The 22785-nt window shown below is 37.5% G+C and overlaps 1 protein-coding gene across 9 annotated transcripts in view; it reads right to left on the bottom strand.

Moving 5' to 3' along the window:
- The window catches only part of Dennd4a (DENN domain containing 4A), a 115469-nt gene extending 93724 nt beyond the window's left edge, over positions 1–21745 (bottom strand). For 4 of the 9 annotated variants that reach the window (XM_047541838.1, XM_047541839.1, XM_047541840.1 and 1 more), the window contains exons 1-2: positions 21533–21744; positions 17984–18119 (exon numbers count right to left, since the gene is read on the bottom strand). The gene's annotated coding sequence lies outside the window, so the exon portion shown is untranslated. Of the gene's footprint in view, positions 1–17983; positions 18120–21532 lie in introns of all 9 variants that reach the window. The other 5 variants (XM_047541832.1, XM_047541837.1, XM_047541833.1 and 2 more) reach the window with 2 other exon arrangements.
- Positions 21746–22785: the final 1040 nt, after the last annotated feature.

The raw sequence follows: 22785 nt of genomic DNA, 5'->3' as shown, positions 1-22785 counted from the left end.
CACTAATTTACAATAACAATGGGGTTTGGGGGGACTTGGAGAACAGAGGTATTTTGGACTAGACAGAGGGGAGGGGAGTGAGGAGTGAAGGGAGGGGAGGGGGCATAAGGGTAAGAAAATAGTGGAATGAACAAGACACTATTACCCTATGTGCATATATGATTACGAGACCTATGTAACTCTACATCATGTGCAATCAGACAAATGAGAAGTTATAGTCCATTTATGTATGATATGTCCAAATGCATTCTATAGTCATGTGTAACTAATCAGAACAAATTAAAAAACAGACTTGGAAAAAAAAGTTCTAGTGTTCTACTGCATAGTAAATTAACTGTAGATAATGATGACACATTACACATTTCAAAAAAGGTAGAAGGGATTTTGAATGTTTTCACCACAAAGAAATGATAAATGTTTGAGGAGATAGATACACTAACCCTTATTTAAACATTGTAAAATGTATAAATAGCAGCTTGGGAGGCTTAGGCAGGAGGATCATGTGTTCAAAGCCAGCCTCAGCAACTCAGAGAGGCCCTAAGCAACTCAGTGAAACCTGTCTCTAAATAAAATACAAAATATGGCTGAGAATGTGGCTCAGTGGTTAAGTGTCTCTATGTTCAATTCCTGGTACAAAATAAATAAATAAATGTATAAGTATATTGAAACATCACATGGTACCCCACAAATATGTGCTTTTTAATTTCAATTAAAAAAACTCAAGAGCTGGGATTGTGGCTCAGTGGCAGAGAGCTTGCCTAGCACATGTGAGGCACTGGGTTCAATCCTCAGCACCACATTAAAAATAAATAAATAAATAATAAAGATATAGAAAAAAAGAAGGTCTTTAAAAAGAAATTCAAAAATACAAAATAAAAAATTCAAAAAAGATGTTAAAAATTAAAAGTGGTAGAAAAAATGTTTACATCAAACTATTATCCTAAAGATTATTTACAATAGCATCTCATTAAGAGATTCACAGAATTTTAGGGTAGGAAGAGACCTTACAAATGCATGGTGGCGCATGCTTGTAATCCCAGCAGCTCAGGAAGTGAAGGCGGTAGGATCACAAGTTCAGTCAGCCTTAGCAAAAGTGAGGTGCTAAGCAACTCAGTGAGACCCTGTCTCTAAATAAATAAATAAATAAAAATAGGGTTGAGGATGTGGCTCAGTAGTCAAGTGCCCCTGAGTTTAATCTCTGGTACCAAAAAAATTGTTCAATCTTATTTTGATGATGAATGTAATGTAAAGCTGCTCCCCCGCCCATCAGGTGCAGTCATTGCCCCGCCTCCCAACCACTTGTAAATCTGTGAGCATCCTAGCTAGCTACTGGTTCATCAGTCAGCTTGCAAGTATCCTTCTCCGTTGTTGGTCCTGTTAGCCCGCAGAATTCAACTGTTTACTATAGCTTCCCCGCCAACTTTTCCCATACTTCTGTCTGTCCTCCTCACTTTTCTCTATCTTCCTGGCTTTCCACTCTCTCTAGTGCGCACCCTTTCTCTTTTCCTCTCATTTTCTCTCATACCCTGCAGGGAGACACTCTGTTTGCTTAATAAACTCCCTTATGTGATTTCCCGTGTCCGGCGTGGTTTCGTGGAAATTCCCTTACAATGAAGAAATTAAAATGTAGGAAGACTAATATGACTTGCCCAAAGTAGTACAATTCATCAGTAGCAGAGCAGGGTCTAAAATTTCTTATCCCAAATTTCTTGCTACTACACCATGTAGACTATTCCACAAAAGCCTGAAACAGTGTCCCAGAACTGACAAAGACAAGCAGATCAGCTTAGTGAGGTTGGATGATGATACATTGCTCTCTAAATATTCTTATGTCCAGATCAGCCCTAACAAGATGTTTCACTGATTCTTTAAACTCCCTTAACCTGTTTTCAGCATCAAACCAACCTCCAGGCCCTTCCCTTTCTTCTTATTCTAAGAAAATGTACTGGTTCCACTAAATGCTGATTATTTTCAATTTTGTCACCAGCCATATCTTATCACTGAGATCCAAAATACCTACCTAATAACTACAAAAGTATCTATTAAGCAAAACAGAATTATTTCTTTTTTCCTTTTTTTGGTATGAGGGATGGAACCCAAGGGTGCTTAACCACTGACCCACATCCCCAGCCCTTTTAATTTTTTATTTTAAAAGAGGGTCTAAGTTGCTAAGTTCAAATGTATGCCTTTCCTGATGAATTTACAGAGTGTAAGTATGTGTATGGTGGGGAAATAGCTTTGGGGTTGGAGGAGAATTGCCAAAGAAGTAGTTACATTTTGGCCAGGCATGATGGTGCTCACCTGTAATCCCAACAGCTCAGGAGGCTAAGGCAGGAGGACAGCAGGTTCAAAGCCAGCCTCAGCAAAATGGATGCACTAAGCAACTCAGGGAGACCCTGTCCCTAAATAAAAATACAAAATAGGGCTTGGTATGTGGCTCAGTGGCCAAGTGCCCCTGAGTTCAATTGGTACCCCCTCAATAAGAAGGAATGGGAGAAAATCTTTGCCACCTGCACCTCAGATAGAGCATTAATCTCCAGGATAAAGAACTCAAAAAACTTAATACTAAAAAAAAATTGAAACCCAATCAATAAATGGACAAAGGAACTGAACAGACACTTCACAGAAGAAATATGAATGGTCAAAAAATATATTTAAAACTGCTCAACATCACTAGCAATTAGAGAAATGCGAATTAAAACTACATTGAGATTTCATCTCACTTCACTCACAATGGCAAATGTCAAGAATACAAATAACAATAAATGTTGGTGAGGATGTGGGGGAAAAGGTTCACTCATACATTGCTGATGTAACTGCAAATTGGTGCTACCACTCTGGAAAGCAATATGGAGATTTCTCAGAAAACCTGGAATGGAACCACTATTTGACCCAGTTACCCCCTTCCTCAGCATATACCCACAGGATTTAAAATCAACATTCATAGCAACTCAATTCACAATAGCTAAACTATGGAACCAACATAGGTGCCCTTCAATAGATGAATGGATAAAGAAAATGTGGCACATATACACAATGGAGTACTACTCAGCCACAAAGAAGAGTGAAATGATGGCATTTGCCAATAAGTGGATGGCACTGGAGGCTATCAAGCTAAGTGAAATAAGCTAATCCCAAAAAGCCAAAAGTTCTCTCTGATTTGTGGATGCTGACTCACAATAAGTGGGGGAAAGGGAAGAGAGGAGGTTCACTGAATTGGGCAGGGTGGGAGATGTGGAATGGGGGGAAGGGAGGGAGGATGGGAATGAGAAAGACAATAGAATCAATTGGACATAACTTTTCTATGATCACATATGAATACACAACCAGATATGAAACTCCATATCATATATAACCACAAGAATGGTAAGTTATACTCCATGTATGTATGTATGTCAAAATACATTCTACTGTCATGTGTAACTAAAAAGAACAAATTTTAAAGATGGCAAATTAAAAAAAGGGTCTATAACAAAAGGAATAATTTAAAAATGTGGCAGATAAGACTGAATACCACAATAAAATAGATATAAACAGAAATATGAATAACTTCTTTAAGTTTAGTCTTGGGTGAAAATAGTAAAAAAAAAACAAAGAAATCTGTAGCAAAACAGCAATTTGTATAAACTAAAAACACATTCAAAATAGCACCTTTGTTTTCAAAGATACATTCAAGATGATATATTGAACATATTAAAATAAAAGGAGTAAAGGGAATGGGAAAGAAGCTGAGTGGATAAAGGAGAATAAAATTAAAAAGGGTCCTGAACGAGTCAAGGACCAGGAGGATGACTGTAAAAGCAAAAACCTTGAGAAAGTGTGAGGGAATAGGATCCAAAACACACAGGGTCTAGTCTTAGAGGCAAGAATTTATCTTACTTAAAAAAAAAAAAAAAGCTATCCATAATAAATAAATTAACAATTTTTATGAATATGCAGACCTTGGTCACATGGGTTCTTAGTCATTTTTGGTTCATGAACCTCTTCAAAGATCTAACTGATTTTAGGGGAACTTCTCTCTCCTAAAATACACAGAGATATTTAGATAAAACTTTACACACAACTTGAGGCTTCACTTAACCATGCTCCCTCCCTGAGTTAGTCCATACCCAAGTACAGGGCTTTCTGATTTTAGTTTTCTTTCTTTCTTTTTTTTGCAGTTCTGGGAATTCAACCCGGGTGCACTCTTCCACTGAGCTACACCCCTAGCGCTTTTTATTTTGAGACAGGGTCTTTGCTAGGTTGCCTAGGCTGGCCTCAAACTCACAGTCCTCCTGCCTCAAACTCTAAAGTCACTGGGATTATGGGTGTGCACCACTATGCCCTGCTTTCCCCCTCCCTTTTTAAGTATAACACACATACAGAAAAGAGTACAACTCCAGGAAGTATCACAAAGTAACCATACCATTCATTATAAACATCTCTCAGGTCAAAAAATAGAGCATTAACTAGAAACAGGAAACCCCTCCAACCTTCCCAAAGAGAACCACTATCTTGAATTCTAACACTAGTTTTATCTTTTTTCTAAACTCTGTATAAATGGTACATGGAAGAACTCATAGAGTACACTCTTTTTGGTCTAGTTTTTTTTTACTTCACTATGTGTTTGAGATTCTGCCATATTCATACTCCCAGAAAGAGTTTGTTCACTTTTGTTTCTGCATAGTTTTTCATTTTAAATATATACAATTTTATTTATCCACTCTATTATTAATAGACATTTGGCTTATTTCCAATGTTAGTCGACTATAAGTGATTACAAAGTCATGCATAAATTATTTTACATGTTCTTTGATTCACAAGCATATGCGTTAAAAAAATACTAAGAATGAAACTGCTACCATAAGTGGTATATGAGCATTCAACTTCGGTAGATAATGCCAGTTTTCCAAAGTGGTTGTAAGACCTCATACTTGATGGAAAAGATGGATTAGAAATAAACATCTCTATCATTTTTAGTAAGCAGAAACATTCCTCTGAGCTCTCTAAAATACTGGCTTGTTCCTCTTTTTTGTTATTGTTGTTGCTTTTAATTGCTGAATACAACTACATAAACTATAAAAAGTAGTAAGGTACAGCAGTTAAGTGTTCTGTAATCACTTTGGTCAAATTCTAATTCCATCCAGTGTTAGTTATCAGATAACCAAATAAGTTTGTGCTTAGGTACTGTAGAATGGGAGAGGGAGCCAAAAAAGTTAAAATTTAATTCAAATAATTTGATTTAAATAATTTAATAATTACACATTTTAAAAATCAAAATTTTTCTGATGTTGCTTATCTTTTGCTTTTTTATGGTTTGGTACTGAATAGTTTTGCATTACATTAGTGGTACTAAAATCAGTTCAATGCTAGTGATATGAAGGTTTAGAGATGGGAAATCATAACTCTGATTCTCTCATTTGTTCACCTGACAACTGTTAACTGAATGTTTACTGAAATGGGCATGTGTCAGTTTTATTACATATTATTGTCCAGCAACTGGGCTAGCTCTCCCCGGTAGAATTCAATATAAATGTATTTGAAAATCTAGATCCTTAGAGCCAATCGTGGAAGCCAAAAAGGCCAGATACCTGCTCTTCTTGCTTGAGGAGGCATACGGAACAGACAGGTCAATTAAAGGTACTAATGCAGATTTTAAATTTAAAATCACAAAGAATTTAAAATTCATTCTGGGCTGAGGATGCAGCTCAGTGGTAGAGTTCTTAAAATAAATCCATCCATCCATTCATTCATTCTTAAGGTTCTTTTTGCCATGAGAGGATCCAACAAGAAACTGGCATTCTACCACACAAGGCCATGATCACACTGGAACTCTGATCCTGGACTTCCATCATCCAAGACAGTGAGAAATTAATTCTGCTATTTATAAATAAAAAAGAATTCATTCTTAGGTCAGTGATATACAGTACCCCCCAAAGGCAAATGGCATCCAGTGGCATCAATGGTGTCTTAAATATGGAAAGAATATTCCTGTGGTTATTACTTTGACTATGGTCTAGTTCTAAGGTTTGTCCATCTCCTATTTGTTCTGAGTCTGGTTCTCCCCAGTCATTTCTGTCAGCTAATCAATTTCCTTCCAAAGAAAATCCTTTCTCTTTTGCTTCAGCTAACCAGAGTTGCATTTCTTGTTTGCAGCCAAGAATCCAGAAATGATACCCCTACAGTGTGACAGGCTCTATAGCAGAGAGTGGTAATACTGAGACAAGATTTTACTTTATAGGAGTTTAATAGAAAAAACAAATAATCAACATGTTAGCGCTTAAGTTCATAAGAGTAATAATCAAGGAAAAGCAAAGAACACATAGCTCAGGCTTGAGGAGTCAAAAAAAGACATATCATCCAAATCCTGCAAATGTGAATAGAATGATGGAGGAGAGATGGAAGGGCATTCCAAACAAAAGAAGAAACAAGCACAAAAGCATATCTTTTCTCTGTTCAGCACCCTCCTCCCATACACTATCAAATGCACAATTGAGCCAGGCGTGGTGGTGCACGCCTGTAATTCCAGCAGCTCAGAAGTCTGAGGCAGGAGGACGGAGAGTTCAAAGCCAGCCTCAGCAAAAGCGAGGCACTAAGCCTCTAAATAAAATACGAAATAGGGCTGGGGATATGGCTCAGTGGTCAAGTGCCCCCAAGTTCAATCCCAGGTACCAAAAAAAAAAAAAAAAAAAAGGACATCTGAATATACATGAAAATATGGGGGGGGGGAGCAAGTATATTTAATTAAAGTGAGGAAAGGAAAACTGATGGATTTGTAGAAGAGCAAGAAACAGTCCCTATATGTGGTCTTGATGACAATGGTGATAATTTTGAGTTTGCTATATGAAAGTAAACCTCATGTTTGAAACACATATATAAACACCCCCCATCACCACCACAAAGCTGGCCACAAGTATCTCTCTTCTCTCCTCACTTCAGTCACTTCTCAAAATAGTCAACCTGGACTTTTGGGGAGATTTTTTTGTTTAATTGGTGGTTATTTGTGATGGGGTGGAGTAGGAATCATGAATGAGTGGATAAAGGAATCGAAAAGGGAAGTAAAGGTGCTAATCAGGTGATCAGAGCAGTGAAGCACAAAGTGTTCTGCCAATTGCCTACATGGGTTTTGCTTAAGGGTAGGTACAATTCTATAGGGGAAAAATAATATTTTGTAAAATAATACATACATGTTCTTTTCTCTAAAATTATAAAATTTTAGTACTGACATTTTAGATATTTATCTTTTAAAATTATATTAAACCTATGTATTATTTTCACTATTTGCTTTTATAAAATTATGTTTTCTGTTGTTGATGGACCTTTGTTTATTTATATGCAGTGCTGAGAATCAAACCCAGAGCTAGGTAAGTGCTCTACCACTGAGCTACAACCCCAGCCCCTAAAATTATGCTCTTTATAAGCTTTATAAAAGCTCTATCATTTCCTGTTATCCAATCTATGGAGGTCTATGCTTAAACAGGAAAAAATGGGCAGGAAAGGAAACTAACAAACCAACCAAACACCACTATTCATAAAATTTATCAGGAGTTTGAAAGCAAGTGATCAATAACACCTCATTCTCAAGAGTGACAAGTTGATTACAGAACAAATGATTTAAGTATTTTATAATCAATAGTTGTTCTTTTAAAAAGTCCTTATTTACTACCATGTAGACAGATTTGAAAAAATGTTTATTTTCTGTTTCATTAAGTTGAATGATATAAAAACTGACGTTACCATACTGAGGTCCTCTGTTAACACAACTCTTCAGTACCTTTGCAATTCATTTTCTACTACCAGAATATTCCCATTCAAATGACTAGCTCCTGTAAAATATTTGAGACTTGTTCTTGGAAGCTTTCCACACTTCTTTCCCCTTCAGAGGTTGCCATTCTGTTTTCTCTCTCTCTCTTTTTTTTTTAACTGGTGATTATAGTTATACATAATGAATGGATCTGATGTTACATATTCATGCATGCACACAATGTAACAATATAATTTGGCCAGTATCACTCCCCAGCACTTCCCTCTTTCCTCCCCTTTCCCACACCCATCCATTTTCCCCATGGATCTCACTTTGATTTTCATTAGATCCCTACCCCCCATACACATCTTTCTTTTCCTTTCCCCTTTCTAGCTTCCACATATAAAAGAAAACATATAATCCTTGACCTTCTGAGTTTGGCTTATTTTGCCTAACATGATCTCTAGGTTCCATCTATTTCCCTGCAAATGACATAATTTCAATTTTCTTTATGGCTGAATGTAAACACCATGGTATATTTATACCACATTTTCTTTATCTAATCACCTGTTGATGGACACCTAAATTTGTTCCATGGTTTGGCTAATGTACATTGTGCTGCTAAAAATATGGGTATACATGTATCACTACAGTATGATAACTTTAATTCTTTAGGATAAATATCAAGAAGTATTATAGTGGGATCATATGGTGGTTCCATGTCTAGTCTTCTGAGCAACTACCATACTGATTTCCATAGAGGTTGTACTAACTTACAATCCTACCAATAGTATAGAAGTGTTTTTTTTCTCCATATCCTCTCCAGCATTTAATATTGGGGTTTTTTTTTGTTTTTTGTTTTTTGGTTTCTTTTTTTGGTACCAAATTGAATCCAGGAGTGCTTAACCACTGAGTCCTATCCCCAACCCTTTTTATATTACAAGGTCTTGCTAAGTTGCTTAGGACCTTGCTAAATCGCTGAGACTGACGTTGAACTTGATATCTTCCTGCCTCAGTTTCCTGAGTCTCTCTCTGAGCCCCTGGGATTACAGGCATATACCACCACATCCAGTTTACTATTGTCTGTATTCTTAATAACTGCCATTATCACTGGTGTGAGATGATATCTCAGTATTTTAATTTGCATTACCCTAATTGCTAATGATTTCTATAATTTTTCATATATTTGTATTTCTTCTTTTCAGAACTGTTTAATTCATTTGCCCATTTATTAATTGGGTTACCTTGTTTTGGGGTGTTAAGTTTTTTGAGTTCTTTATGTATCCTAGGTATTAATCCTCTGTCAGAAAAGTAGCCAGGAAAGATTTTCTCTGTAGGTTCTCTCTTCACATTCTTATTTCCTTTGTTGTACAGCAGCTTTTTAATTTGACACTATCCCATTTATTAACTCTTGGCATTATTTCCTGAGGTTTAAGGGTCCTGCTGAGAAAATCATTGCCTGTGCCTATGTCCTACAGAGTTGAACATACATTTTCTTCTAGGAGTTGCACTGTTTCTGGTATGATTCCTAGGTCTCTGATCCATTTTAAGTTAATTTTTGTGCAGGGTGAGAGGAAAGAGTCTTGCTTCATTCTTCTACATAGAGATAACCAATTTTCCCAGTACCATTTGTTAAAAAGGCTGTCCTTTCGCCAATGTACATTTTGACAGCTTTGTCAAAGATCATTTGACTATAGATGTGTGGGTTTTTCTGTGTCTTCTATTCTGCATCATTAGTCTATGTGTCTGTTTTTATGCCAGTACCATGAAGCTTTTGTTATTATAGCTCTGTAGTACTGTGATCCTTCCAGCATTGCTTTTTTGACTTAGACTGCTTTGGCTATTCTGGGTCTTTTATCTTTCCAAATGAATTTTAAGCTATTCTGGGTCTTTTATTCTTCCAAATGAATTTTAGGACTTTAAGTTCTGTGAAGAATGTCTTTTTTAATGGAGACCATTCTATTTTCTTATGCTGCATGAGTATCCTGCACATGTCTTTTATATGTAATTAGTTCTTTGAACATCTACTCTTCTCAACTACATTATAAATTCTTTGAGAGTAGGCAATGTTACATTTCTATCTATAAATATGTTTTAGAAGTCCCTGGCAGAGAGCAGTAAATATTTGCTAAAGAATAACATGATATATTAATAATGTTATTAATATAAGGTTAAATATAATATACATGTATTCATAAAATAACATGATTCAAACTTCAAATTCTATATGCAGACACTAAAAGATTACCCCAACTGTTTTCACTTGAAAATGGGAGAGGTGTTTCACAATAACCACACAAGGATTAGGGATGAAATAAGTTCTTTGTTACTATATAAAGCCATTGAGAGGTCTGTTATTTCACACACAAAAAATCTTAATTTCATAATTTTATGAAAAATTGAACAGTGGTTGTCATAAAACAGGTCTCAATTGTTGACAACAGAAGAAGGGAGAGGCATCAAGAATTTTAATGACATAATGTGCCTCTAGAAAGTACTTACTGCAATTAATTTGATTATAACTGTCCAATCTTATAATAATTTAAACCAAATAAAGAAGGGATAATGTGTAAGCCTAGCTCAGAAGTAGTTAGGAAGTTCTAAAATTCCCCATTCTGTCCCCTTATTCAACCTTTTTCTCCATGCTTCAATTCATCTCACAAATAAAAAGGCATAAATGCTAGTTAAATACTAGTGACATGGCTCCCTGGCTGCCAAGCCATGCAGCCAGCACACTGGTCCTTGCCAAAAAGGAGTGGTGAACTGGCAGAGTGGCAGCCTAGCCAGGCTGAAGCACAAGGTGAGCCAGGGCAAGCCAACGTGTCACACCATGGAAGCCCAGCCTGCATACAGCATGAATTCCTGTTGAAGTGCACTCCATGCAACACTGCAGCTCCAGACCTCTCACCAAGCATCCTCAATTCACTGACTTCAACCTCCGGCTTTCCAAGAAGCAGGCAGAAAATAGAAGGCAAACCTGAATCAAATTCAGGGCTAACCAGTAGTATTTATTTGTACTTGTCCAAACCCTAGTTAGTATAATTTTGCACCAATAGCATTAGTACCTTTTTCAAATCCTGATTAGCATAAGTTTGGACCAATACATTGGCCCAAGTGCTATAAAAACCCCTAGACTACCACACTAAGACGGCAACCTTGTCAAGTCCCCTCTCACACTGCAGGAGTTCTGTTTTTATGCACTTATGAATAAATTCTACTCTCACACTTACTCATCTTGGTCTGTGGATTTCATTCTTTGAATTTATGAGACAAAAACCCAGAAAGAAGAAGAAATTGATGGTGAGCTGCTGGGGTCAGCATGGCCTGCATTAAGAGCTGCAACACATTTCTTAGCTGCAGAGGCCTGCAGCTTGTACAGACCCCACCTGCCAGCAGAAGCACAGAAATTCTAGTTTCAACGGTAGAGACTAATTGAAGTTTAAGAGTAAGCAAAGGACACACCCACAGTTTAAGAAGTACTATTAATAAAACTAGTCTGAATTCTAAATAAGCAACTACATACAGTATGAATAAGAAATGCTAATTATCATTAATGCCAATTTCAAATTTGTGACAAGATGTTGTGACCAAACGTTGGAGCTACTAGAAAAAAAGACACATGATCAACTTGCCATGATATTCTCAAAAGTTAGAAATGTATTTTTTATTTTAAGACCCAGGATTAGTTGGTTTGTTCATTCATTCACTAATTCAAAGCTCAGTGGAGGAAAAAGACAAATAAATCAAAATATTCTAATGGTAACTATAGTATAATAAAACATTTCCTAAGTGCGAGATATTATCTACTTAAAGTCAATATCCTATAGCAATACATACATTCCTGTGTTTACAGCAGCACACTTCACAATAGCCAAAGTATGGAACCAGCCTAGGTGTCCAACAATGTATGGATAAAGAAAATGTGGGATATATGCATTATGGAGTTTTATTCGGCCATAAAGAATTAAATTATGTCACTTGCAGGAAAACGTATGGAACTTGAAAGGATTAGATTAAGAGAAATAAGTCAAATTCAGAGTCGAGGGTCATCTTTTCTCTCATGTGCAGAAACTAAAAAGAGAAAAAAATGAAGGGAAAAAAAAAAAAAAGGTGAGAGGAGCTGGGCGTGACAGCACACGACTGTAATCCCAGTGACTCAGGAGGTTGAGGCAGCAGGACTGCAAGTTTGAGACCAGCCTTAGCAACTTACCGAGGTCCTAAGTAACTCAGTGAAACCCTGTCTCAAAATAAAAAAATAAAAAGGGCTGGGGATGTGGCTTAGATGTTGAACACCCCTGGGTTAAATTCCCAGTAACCCCCTCAAAAAGGAAAAGATGAGGGGAATCTCATGAAAATAGAAGGGAGACCAATAGTATAGAGGAAGGGGAACAGGGGGAGGAAGGAGGAGATAAAAGGGGAGATACTATGAATCCAAACTGACCAAATTATATTGGTATATACATGTACAAATATGTTACAACTAATTCTACTATTATGCATAATTATAATGCACCAATGAAAAGTCCTCCCCTATCAAATAAACTGATGGATTAAAAAATACTTTATTTGGAACTGGGGTGTGGCTCAGTGGTAGAGCATTTGCCTAGCATGTGTGAGGCACTGGGTTCGATTCTCAGCACCGCATGTAAATAAATGAGGTCCATTGACAACTAAAAAATATTTTTAAAAAAATACTTTATTTACATTAGTAAATTTAAGCTTCACCACAACTTTATGAAGGCATCATTATCCCCGTTTTATAGGGGAAGAAACAGGGGTACATAGAGAAAAAAAAGAATCAATTAGCAAAGACAGGTACACAGTCTGGATCCAAAGCCAATTATTTTATACTGCTTCTCCAATATTATAATAATTCACTCAACAAATTCTTACCAAGTGCCTTCTTAGAGTCAGGTAATTAATGTGAGATATAACACAGTTACTAATAGATTATTCCAGAAGAAATCCAATAATCCAGACGAGAGCAGAGATCTGAGAAGGATTTCTGGAGCAAGTAATACCTTAACTGAGATTTAAAAGATGTAAAGGAAGCCAAGTGTAGTGATACACACCTGCAATTCCAGTGACTCAGGAGGTTGAGGCAGGGGAACTTAGGGAGATCATGTCTCAAAATAAAAAATAAAAGGAGCTTGGAATGTAGCTCCAAGTGGTAAAGTGTTCCTGGGTTAAATCCCCAGTACCACAAAAAAAAAAAAAAAAAAAAAAAAAAAAAATATATATATATATATATATATATATTAATAGAAGAAAAAGAGTAAACTGGTAATTTCAGCCAACACTGACTCAATTTTCTCATCTATGAAATTGAGATAGTGGGTGATTGTGAACACTAAACAATGTTCTGCATGGAACCTCACATACAGAAAGTGTTACAGGCCTCATGGACTATTTTTAACCTTCCTCATTATAACTAACTACATTGGGTACCCTTCTGTTCTCAAACATCTTAACTTATTTGGACTACAAGTTTTACATCTGATGTTTTCCCGCCCAGATCCCTCTTTCCTCAATTCTTCATGTGACTGGTTTGTCCTCACCTGTCAAGAGTTATCTCCTAAGAGAGGCCTTCCCTAACAACTTTCTTGAGGACCCTCTTTCATTCTCTCAATCACCCTGTTTTCCTCTATAACACTTACCACTCTTTGAGCTCTTCCTGTTATTTACAAGTAATATACCAAAGTGATTAGAGGGCAGGCTCTACAATCAGACTGGCTGCATTCAAGTTATAGCTGTCATATACTAGCTACATGACCTTGTATAAGTGTTTAACCCTAAAGTGTCTAATTTCCTCATCTTTAAAATGAACAAAATAATCAGATGCAGTGGTGCCTGCTTGAAATCCCAGCTACTGAGGAGGCTGAAGCAGGAGGATTACAAGTCTGAGGCAAGCCTGGGCAACTAAGTGAGACCCTGTCTCAAAATCAAAAATATAAAATAAAATAAAAGCGGAGCTAGAAATGTAGCTCAGTGGGAGTGTCCTGGATTCACTGCTTAGTACTAAAAAAAATGGACACATGTAAGACAAAATAATGAAGTATTTAATTCACAGACTACTTAAGGGAGTTAAATGAAATAATACATAGAATATTATAAGAATACAGCTCTCAAATATTACCTGTTTACTTGCAATGGTCCTAATGACGCACTAAATGGCATATCTCAACATGTACTACTAAAAACATCTGTAGCAATAATTTAGTCAATATCTAAAGAAGTCAATTAACAACCAAATAAAGGAATACTATTCTGACTAAACCTCCTCAAGAAGTACCACTTTCACAGAAGGAACTGTTTTTGCTGCAAAAGTCAGAAAAAGAAAGTCATACCAAGCTAAGGATCTATGACAATGAAACTGTTAACTATTAACTATTTCATTGTTAAACTATTAACAATGAAACTATTTTAAAGTTTTATATGTAATCACTATGTAATTTATACCAATTTATAAAAATAAAATTAAAATATGGAGGATAAGGATAAAAGGTTCTAACCTAACTATCTTGGGAAATAATGTTTTGACTGGAAACACTAGGGCTAAAGACAAAAGGAGCTGCACATAATAAACACTGTAGTAGGTGGTAAAGTCAATTCTCACAGAGATACAGATTAACAATTCTGAAACTGCCATGTATGTATAATGGGATTGAACAAAGTAGTAAATGGCAGTCAGATGGTGAGAACCAGGTCTCTAGTTTTTGGAGGGGAGAGATATGGATAAGCAAGGGGACAAAACCAGAATAAACCATGTGTTAGTGAATCAGCCAAAGATGTTGGCATGAACTATATTTCACCTAAATGTAGACAGACAAAACAGTTCTATGTTAGCATATATGTTAATACACATACACATATTTTCTTTCTTTTTTTGTGAGGTGGGGGTTACCAGGGATTGAACTCAGGGACATTCAACCACTGAGTCCCCAGCCCTGTTTTGTATTTTATTTAGACAGGGTCTCACTGAGTTGCTTAGCGCCTCACTGTTGCTGAGGCTGGTTTTGAACTCCCAAGTCTCATGCCTTAACCTCTGGAGCCACTGGGATTATAGGTGTATGCCACTGTGCCCTGCCCATACATGTATGTCTAAGTCCACACTAAGAAGGCCTATCAATAGCAATAAGCATGCCTAGTATCCAGAATCTATCGACCTCCAATAACAGGAACCAGGGATCCTTGGGAGAAATGGCTGATGCTAGGGCTGGGGCAGGAAATATACAAGATAGGCATGGAGCATCTTATAATGCAAGCAAAACAATGGGTTATGTCCTGTTGGTCACAGAAGTCAATCTGAAAGGGGTGAAACAATTTGAGGAACACAATTAATAGAGCAGTATAACTACTAGATTATAACTCAAAGTATAAAAATAAAAATCGAGTCTATACTGATATAAATTATTCAATAAGTAAATAAATGAGGGAGAGGAGGAAAATCTCTCTCAACAGAAGAATTACAAATAATTTTACAAATTGAAGAGTTCTCCATAAGGTAATACCTAATTCTCAAAATGTGGCTTGTTTCCAAAAAGTAGACTATGTGAAAACTTTACAGTAGAGAATCTTGTACTACCACAGCAAGGTGATCCAGGTTAAAATATTAGTGACAAGCTTTATTGCTAGTATTTACCCTTGATATGATGCAATGCAATTGGCACTTTACCTCTGTGGTTGTCCTTCCCCAAATACAAAATTCCAGTCTAACTATGAGAAGGAAATCAGACAAACCAAAATGAAGGGCATTCCACAAAATACCTGACTGGTATCTGCTTATAGTTTGGATCTTGAATATCTCCCAAAGGCCCATGTGTTAAAGTCCTGGTCTCCAGCTCAAGGCATTAAAGGAAGGTGGTGGAACCTTCAGGAGGCAGGTCTTAGTGGAAGAAGTTTGGTCACTGAGGGAGTGCCCTTGAAGGAGCTACTGAGACCCAAGTTGCTCCTCTTCCTCTTTCTTTGACTTCGCAGCCACTCTAAAGTGAGCAGCTTTGCTCTACCAGGCCCCAAGTCAACAGGGTCAACTGATCAAGGACTGAAAACTATGAAATCTTGAGCCAAAATAAACCAGGCTGATCTTAGTTTTCTCAGTCATATATAGTGGGCTCAGCAAAAATAGAAATATGGTGAGTGCACTGTGTAAAATAATCTCACCATTGATTTAAAAGTTTATAATATTGCAGATAAAAATGTCTACCATACATTTCATCTGTGTACATTTTGATTCCTTAATTGGTAAGCAATTTAGGTGCAGAAAATTCTCCTCTAAGCAGGAGACCGCTTGAATTTTGAACAAGGATGTAGTACTAGACAGCACAGTAGAAGAAATGTCAGAGAAGAGTTTAGAAGGTACGCAGTTAGACTGATCTTTGAAATAAAGGACAGTATCAGAGAGAAAATACAGGAAGTGAAAGATCACTTCAATAAAGAGGCAGAAATTATAAAAAGAAATCAAGCAGAAATCTTCAAAATAAAGGAAACAATAAATCAAATTAAAAATTTAATGGAAAGTAACTCCAACAAACTAGACCACTTAGAAGACAGAACCTCAGACAATGAAGACAAAGCTGTAGTACCAATCATATTAATAAAATTCTACCTGGATTTTGAAGTAAATAAATTTTAAGTAATTTTTGGTAAAATATATTTTCAGTACATTACTGAAACACTTCCTCACAGTCTTAGAAGGGATATAACTATATCTATTTTGAGAAAGCACATTAGAAAATCCACTATCAACAATATATTAAGGTTCAAAATTATAACATGTAACAATAACATGGGTCCATATTGTTAATAGTTAAGCAAACTTCCCTAACATTTATAGCTATCCTGAAAAAAAATCTTGTATAAGAAAAAGGTATCTCAATAGAAAACGTGCAAAGGATAGGTACAGGCAAATTACTGAAGAGATAACCAAATATATTAAAAGATGAAAAAAAGACAAAAATGAAATGCATTTTATACCGTTCAGACCGGCAAAAATCAAAGAGTCTGACAACACTAACTGCTGGCAAGGATACAAAGAGACAGTTGTCTGCCAATATCCTATAAATATCTTATAAAGGGAAAAATACTTCTATCCTAGAACCCAGCAATTTGACAACCAGGTATATGACCTAGAGAAATTCTGACATGTTGTTTCAGGAGATACAGTGACATTAATGAGGCAAAGTTTGTAACAGATAAAAAATGAAAACAATCTAAATGCTCATCAATAGGGGAAATGATAAAATGAGCATATTAATTCAATGGAATACTAAACAGCAATGAAAATGAATTAACTGGACCTACGGTATCGGCAACAATGGAGGAGTTCTAAATATATACACCAAGACACAATCATATTAATAGCTACTTAAATTTACCAGCACATAAAAAAATGAAGTGCCATCCACAGTTCTGAGCATGTTATGCAAATAAACTTAATTTCTACAACAATCTTATGGACAATTCTATTACCGCCATTTGATAGATGACACTGCAGCACATAAAGATTAAATAACTTATCTAATGTCACAAAACTTTTAAGTGGCAGGGTCAAGATTTAAAGCAAGGAAGTATCATTCCAAAGTCCACGCTTTTTAAAAGCAACCAAAACAATACCATATATTGTTCATATTTATAGTTTATGAAATGGGAGGGAAGATGGAGAGAGATGAAACTGGGAAGAAATTCTAACTTTACCAGAATTATAAAGTTCTACACTGCTATTTTAGAATTTGGTGTGGTAGCTATGACATAGTTCTTTTATATTAAATACGTATCTGAAGCCAAAATGAAAAATGTTAACATTTTATATGTGGGTATATATACGGATGTATACTACATATTTTGGTAATTTACTTTTAAAGCTTTTCAAACTAAAAATGTCTCAAGTACAAAACAATATTATACCAAAAACAAAAACAAATTCAAGGAATTTTTAGCAGGGCACAGTGGCCCATACCTGAATCCCTGCTACTTGGGAGGCTCAGGCAGGAGAATCACATGTTTGAGGCCAGCCTTGGCAATTTAAGAGGAATCCTGTACAAAATTTAAAAACTCAAAGGGCTGGGAATGTAGCTCAGTGGTAGAACACCCTTGGGTTCACTTCCCAGTACTGCAGCTTTTACTCAAAAATATAAACAGTTAAACTGTGCAAGTTTACATATGTATATAAACTTTAACATAAATATGGAAAATGAATTTTCACATAGGTCAAAAGAGAAAAATTTTAGCAAAGTGTACCAGAAATGGATATCTCTTACTTACCATACTTATTCATCTTGATGACTCACTATCTTTAGTGAAAATAAAGTGTAGCACTAATAGAAAAACTCCCATGATATCATTCTTTTTTCTGGATACTTTGTCTCTTTTATCTCTTCTACTTGTTTGTGATTTTCAACTGAAGGAAGTAAGAAAAAGGAACCAAGAAAGTCTCACACATTTAAAAAATAACAAGAACAGTCATAGATAAACATAAATACAGACTTTTAGAATGCAAGATTCCCCAACCTAAAATCAAGTAATGTTCCAAAAATTCATTTGTATATTGGTTTTCTGGGAACTCAAAGCATGTTTTCCCACTAAGAAAATTATTAGAGCCTATGAACACCAAAAAAAAAAAGAGATACTACCTAAATATTAGCAGTGAAACTGGAAAAGCAGAGTACACATTGTGTGCTGATGGCTCATAAAGAAAAAAGCCTTCTCAGGCAAGGTTTGAAGGCTAAAATCATGTTTCATTCACCTTTGTATCTTCAGTAACTAGCAAAATATTGGCATCTCATAAACATCCCAAAACCATTGCTTAATAACTGATGAAGTGATGAGGAAAGACTGGGGAGAGAAGTTCATCAATAGGTGGCACTGTCAACAAGAACAGTTTGGTGTAGGAAGCAAACAGAAAAGAGATTGGAGAGAAGCAATGTGCAAATGGTGCAAAACATCTACATACGTAGAACTTAAAATTGGGGGTTGGTCATTAGAAGAATGCCTTCACCTAAATTACCAGCTGTTGCTAGTATTGTGTACTGCAAATATGCACCATATTTTAGGATGATTTTGTTAACAATGAATCATAACATAGTTTTCTTGCTGGAGCAATGGTTTATTCAGAATTTCAGTATTTTCTCCAATAATCCTTAAAAATATTCTGTCATTTTTGTGATTATAAAAGTAATAATTTTTCAGAAGTGGGAAAAAACATTAATAGCAAAATTACCCTTAATTCTATCATTCCAGAGATAATGTTAATATTTTATGTATTTCCTGCCAGTCCTTTCAGTCATTTACATGTGGTATGTTATAAATAACACAGTATATATTTCTTTATATTATGATTTTCCTCTCAACATCATACTTTTTTGTCAGTAAATGTTTTTAAAAATGATATCTAATAGCTAAATCCACTGCATGGATTATCATTAATTTCACCATTCCCATATTATAGGGTATTTTGACTTAATTTTTTTTGCTATTATAATAATACCCTATATAAATTAATGGGTTACTAAACGTAAAGTGCTACATTGGTCTTTTAGAATTCAAAGTAAAATTATGACATACAGTAAAGTGTGACTTGGCTCCCCTACAAACCCCTACCATATATTCTACTGAACAATAAACAATCTGAGGCACTAAAATACAGACAATGAAGGAAAAAAAATTGACTAACTTATCTTTAGTCATTCTCTTCTTCTACCTCTGATACAAAAAAGAAAAGTCCCACAAAGATAAGTCTGACATTAGAGAAGAAGAGCAAATTAGTTTTCCTGCTAGAATCATTTGTTTTCCATTTAGAATGAGCCATTGCTTTAAATAATAAAGTACAAGATTATAATATAATGAACATTTCTGTTTCAATGCTTATGAAATAAGCAAAATGCCTGGAAAAATTCTACAAACAATAAAAGATAATGTAACCAATAACATACAACAGGAAAGTAAGTTTTCTTCTGCTACTCTTCCACAACTTTTATTATTTTTTGAATAAACTAATAAATGTTCCTTCCTTCTTATATCCTTCCAATTATACTAATTATTATTTAGGTTGTCAGAAACAGGGTAACAGTTCCAGGAACTTGAGAATCAATAACTTTTTAAGCCAGTGGTAATTCATGTGGAAAAGTTCAAAACAAATCAGTATCAGCTTCCTGGCTCTCCTAAATGAACAGAAAATTTATACTGTGCTTCACCAACTTTTAAAAATGTAAATTTGTGTACATAGTTTATAATTCAAGGCAAATTTTATTCATTTGTTCCTGATATTGGGCTGGGGTCAAGATAATCATCTTCTCTAACAAGCACATTCTTATAAAATCCCACAGTGAAGTAGGTCTGTGTTAATCATTCAGAAAAAGAAAATTATGTAACATATATCATATATACTGATATATTACTCTGGACTCCATACTGAGAACTCTGACTCAAAGGGAAATTGTGAAAATGAATTAAAAGTTACCCAAAAATGTTTACTTCTCCTCAAAACAAGTTCCCATAAAAGAAGCCAAAGACAGTCTTTCATTATAAGTTCAAACAGGATTCAAATAGCTCAGAATTCTGTATACTTTAATTTTCAGAAGCTGAATCCCAGAACTATTATAAACAAACTGAATTAACTTGCCCAAGAGTTCTTACTTATTACTCAATGTTATATTCCCCAGAGACTACTTTTTATAATAATCTCAAATGCACTACAATAGATTACTGTAACCTGGGCTACGCTGTTTACAGGTGTCTCAGCCTCCCTCCCCCAAGGTGGGAAGAAGTGAAAGAGGATAGGCCGAAATCAAAATGAGACTATATACACACCAAATAAAAGCTTGTAATTTTGTAAGATTGTTTCTCTTATACTTGGGTTATTCTTTTCATTACTGTATAATACATTTTAAAGAACAACATTCAGAGAGTAATACAATTTCTACCCTCAGGAGTCTCTGGCTGGCTGACACGCATTTTCTCCTCAAATAAATGCATGCCTGTTGACTGATGCCTGTCCTGCTGTTGCAAACAAGACATAACTGTCCTATAAGACAAAAACCTCTCTCTACGGCTTCTAGGCGTAACCATACGTTTGAATTAAAAGCACACTGGAACAACAACAAAATTCGTCCATCGCGTCTGTCATTTAAAAGCACGATAACGAAAAGCTGTCGCTGCGACCCAATTTTAGGTCACAAGCTCCCCCCTTTTTTTCTCCTCCCCTTTGAAAGCGATAAACTTTAAAGGTAACGATAATAACCAAGAATCGCCCACCCCACCCCCCCGCAAAAAAAAAATTTTTTTTTGAAAAAAACTGGCCAACTTGGACGCTGGCCGGGCTCACGCGGAACCGGCGCCCGCGGGCCGGGGAAAGCTGGGCAGACCACCAGGAGGAAAAGGCGGGACCCGGGCTCCCCAGGCTCACCCCCTCCGCGTGTTTAAAATACCGAGCAGGTGGGATTCCGGGAAGCCACCTCCGACTTACGTAACGAGCTTGTCAAAATCCCAGCTCCAGGACCTCCCCCTCCCCGCCCCCACCACCCAAACAACAACAGCCCCAGGCCAGCCCCTAATAGAAAATCTGGAATGAAAACACCAGAGCCCCCAACGCGGACGCAGAGCCGCCGGTGCTACACTGAGCACCACCGCGCCTTCCTGGGGCGCACGGAGCCCACGAAGGACGGCCCAGATTCCACGAGCCCGGGGCGGAGGTCGCGGCCATCCGCGCCGCCTCCCGAGCCCCACCACCCGGGTCCCGCGCCCCCGTCTGTCACCTTTCGCGGCCGTGACAGCTCCACAAGCCACCACTGCCCGCGTAGCTGCCCCCGCACTCACCTCCCCGCTAGCCCCAGCGCAAGCAGCGGGTCGAGCCTGGAGAGCGGCGCCAGATCCCTCACGCACGGCGGCGGGACACGAGGGGCTAAATGCCGCGGCGCTCAGAGCCCGCTTAGCTCATCCCCAGCCCGGCGCTCCGCCCTGCGCGGCACCCCCGCCCGCCCAGGCCTGCCGTCTCAGTCAGACGGGACTCCCCCTCCCCTCGCGGTTGCGGCTGCCTCCGCCTCCTTCTTCAGCTCCAGCCGCCGCAGCCGCCGCAGGCGGCGCCATCTTGGTAGTGACGGAAAGGGAGGGGGCGGGAATCGCGCCCTCGAACACCAATCACAGGCGGAATCTGACCAGTGGGCGCTGGAGAGGGCGGGGCTGAAGGTAGCGAGGTCCTAGCGCCTTCTTGTAAAGGGGCGGAGAAGGTGGGTGGGGCTGGGCAGTGCTGGCTCGTGACGCGCGGTGTAAATGGGGAATCATACTGTGGTTCCCCTTCAGGTCGGGAGATCCCGAGCCCCAGGCGAGCGTGGGCGAGGAATACAGTGCTTCCCCTTTTACCACCCCTAGGCACGAGGCTCCAGCTCGCGCCAACTGACCTGTTTCTTCCTCCCTGGCACTCCTAGGAGTCCTTGCCTAGCCAGAGTTCGAAGCGTCAGTCTGAGATGCGGCTTCTCTGCCCAGGGCACTCAGATTCTGCAGGAAACCCCCTGAGGGGTTAGCAACCACTTAGTAGATTTCTGACCCAAGATAGAAGGTGAGGTAAAACGGGGAATTCAGGGGATTCTCTGAAAAGGACCTTGATACAACGCCTATTGTTGACCGAAGGGGTGTCCATTACGTTGATTAATTGGATATGGCCTACTTAAACCTGACCATGGCTCCACCATTAATGGCTGTTAGCAAGTTGCCTCTGAAAAATTAGGATAATAAAGGTTGATTATCCTACAGGATTACTCTTAGCGTTAAATTCTGTAGTACATTATGCTGCTTAGCGTAATGCCCAAAAGTACTCAATGAATGTTAGATAATATTCCAAGGACAAATGAAGGAAGAAATGGGACCTTAAAATCCCTCCTTTCAAGTCAACCCATGCAAAACAGGCATTCATCCTTCTTACCAACTCTACAATTTTGTTTTCTACCTCCTTTCTACTATTGTAGACAGCCAACAAACGGTCATTGAAAGTCAAACATAGGGGACACAGTGGTGAGGGAACCAAAACAAATCTGCCTTCAGCGAGTGGCAGTCTAGTGGGAGAACAAATAATA

This window comes from Sciurus carolinensis, chromosome 2, assembly GCF_902686445.1.
Source record: "Sciurus carolinensis chromosome 2, mSciCar1.2, whole genome shotgun sequence".
Classification (NCBI taxonomy): domain Eukaryota; kingdom Metazoa; phylum Chordata; class Mammalia; order Rodentia; family Sciuridae; genus Sciurus; species Sciurus carolinensis.
Note: the sequence above shows the minus strand (reverse complement) of the source record. Positions and strands in the feature narration are given on the sequence as shown.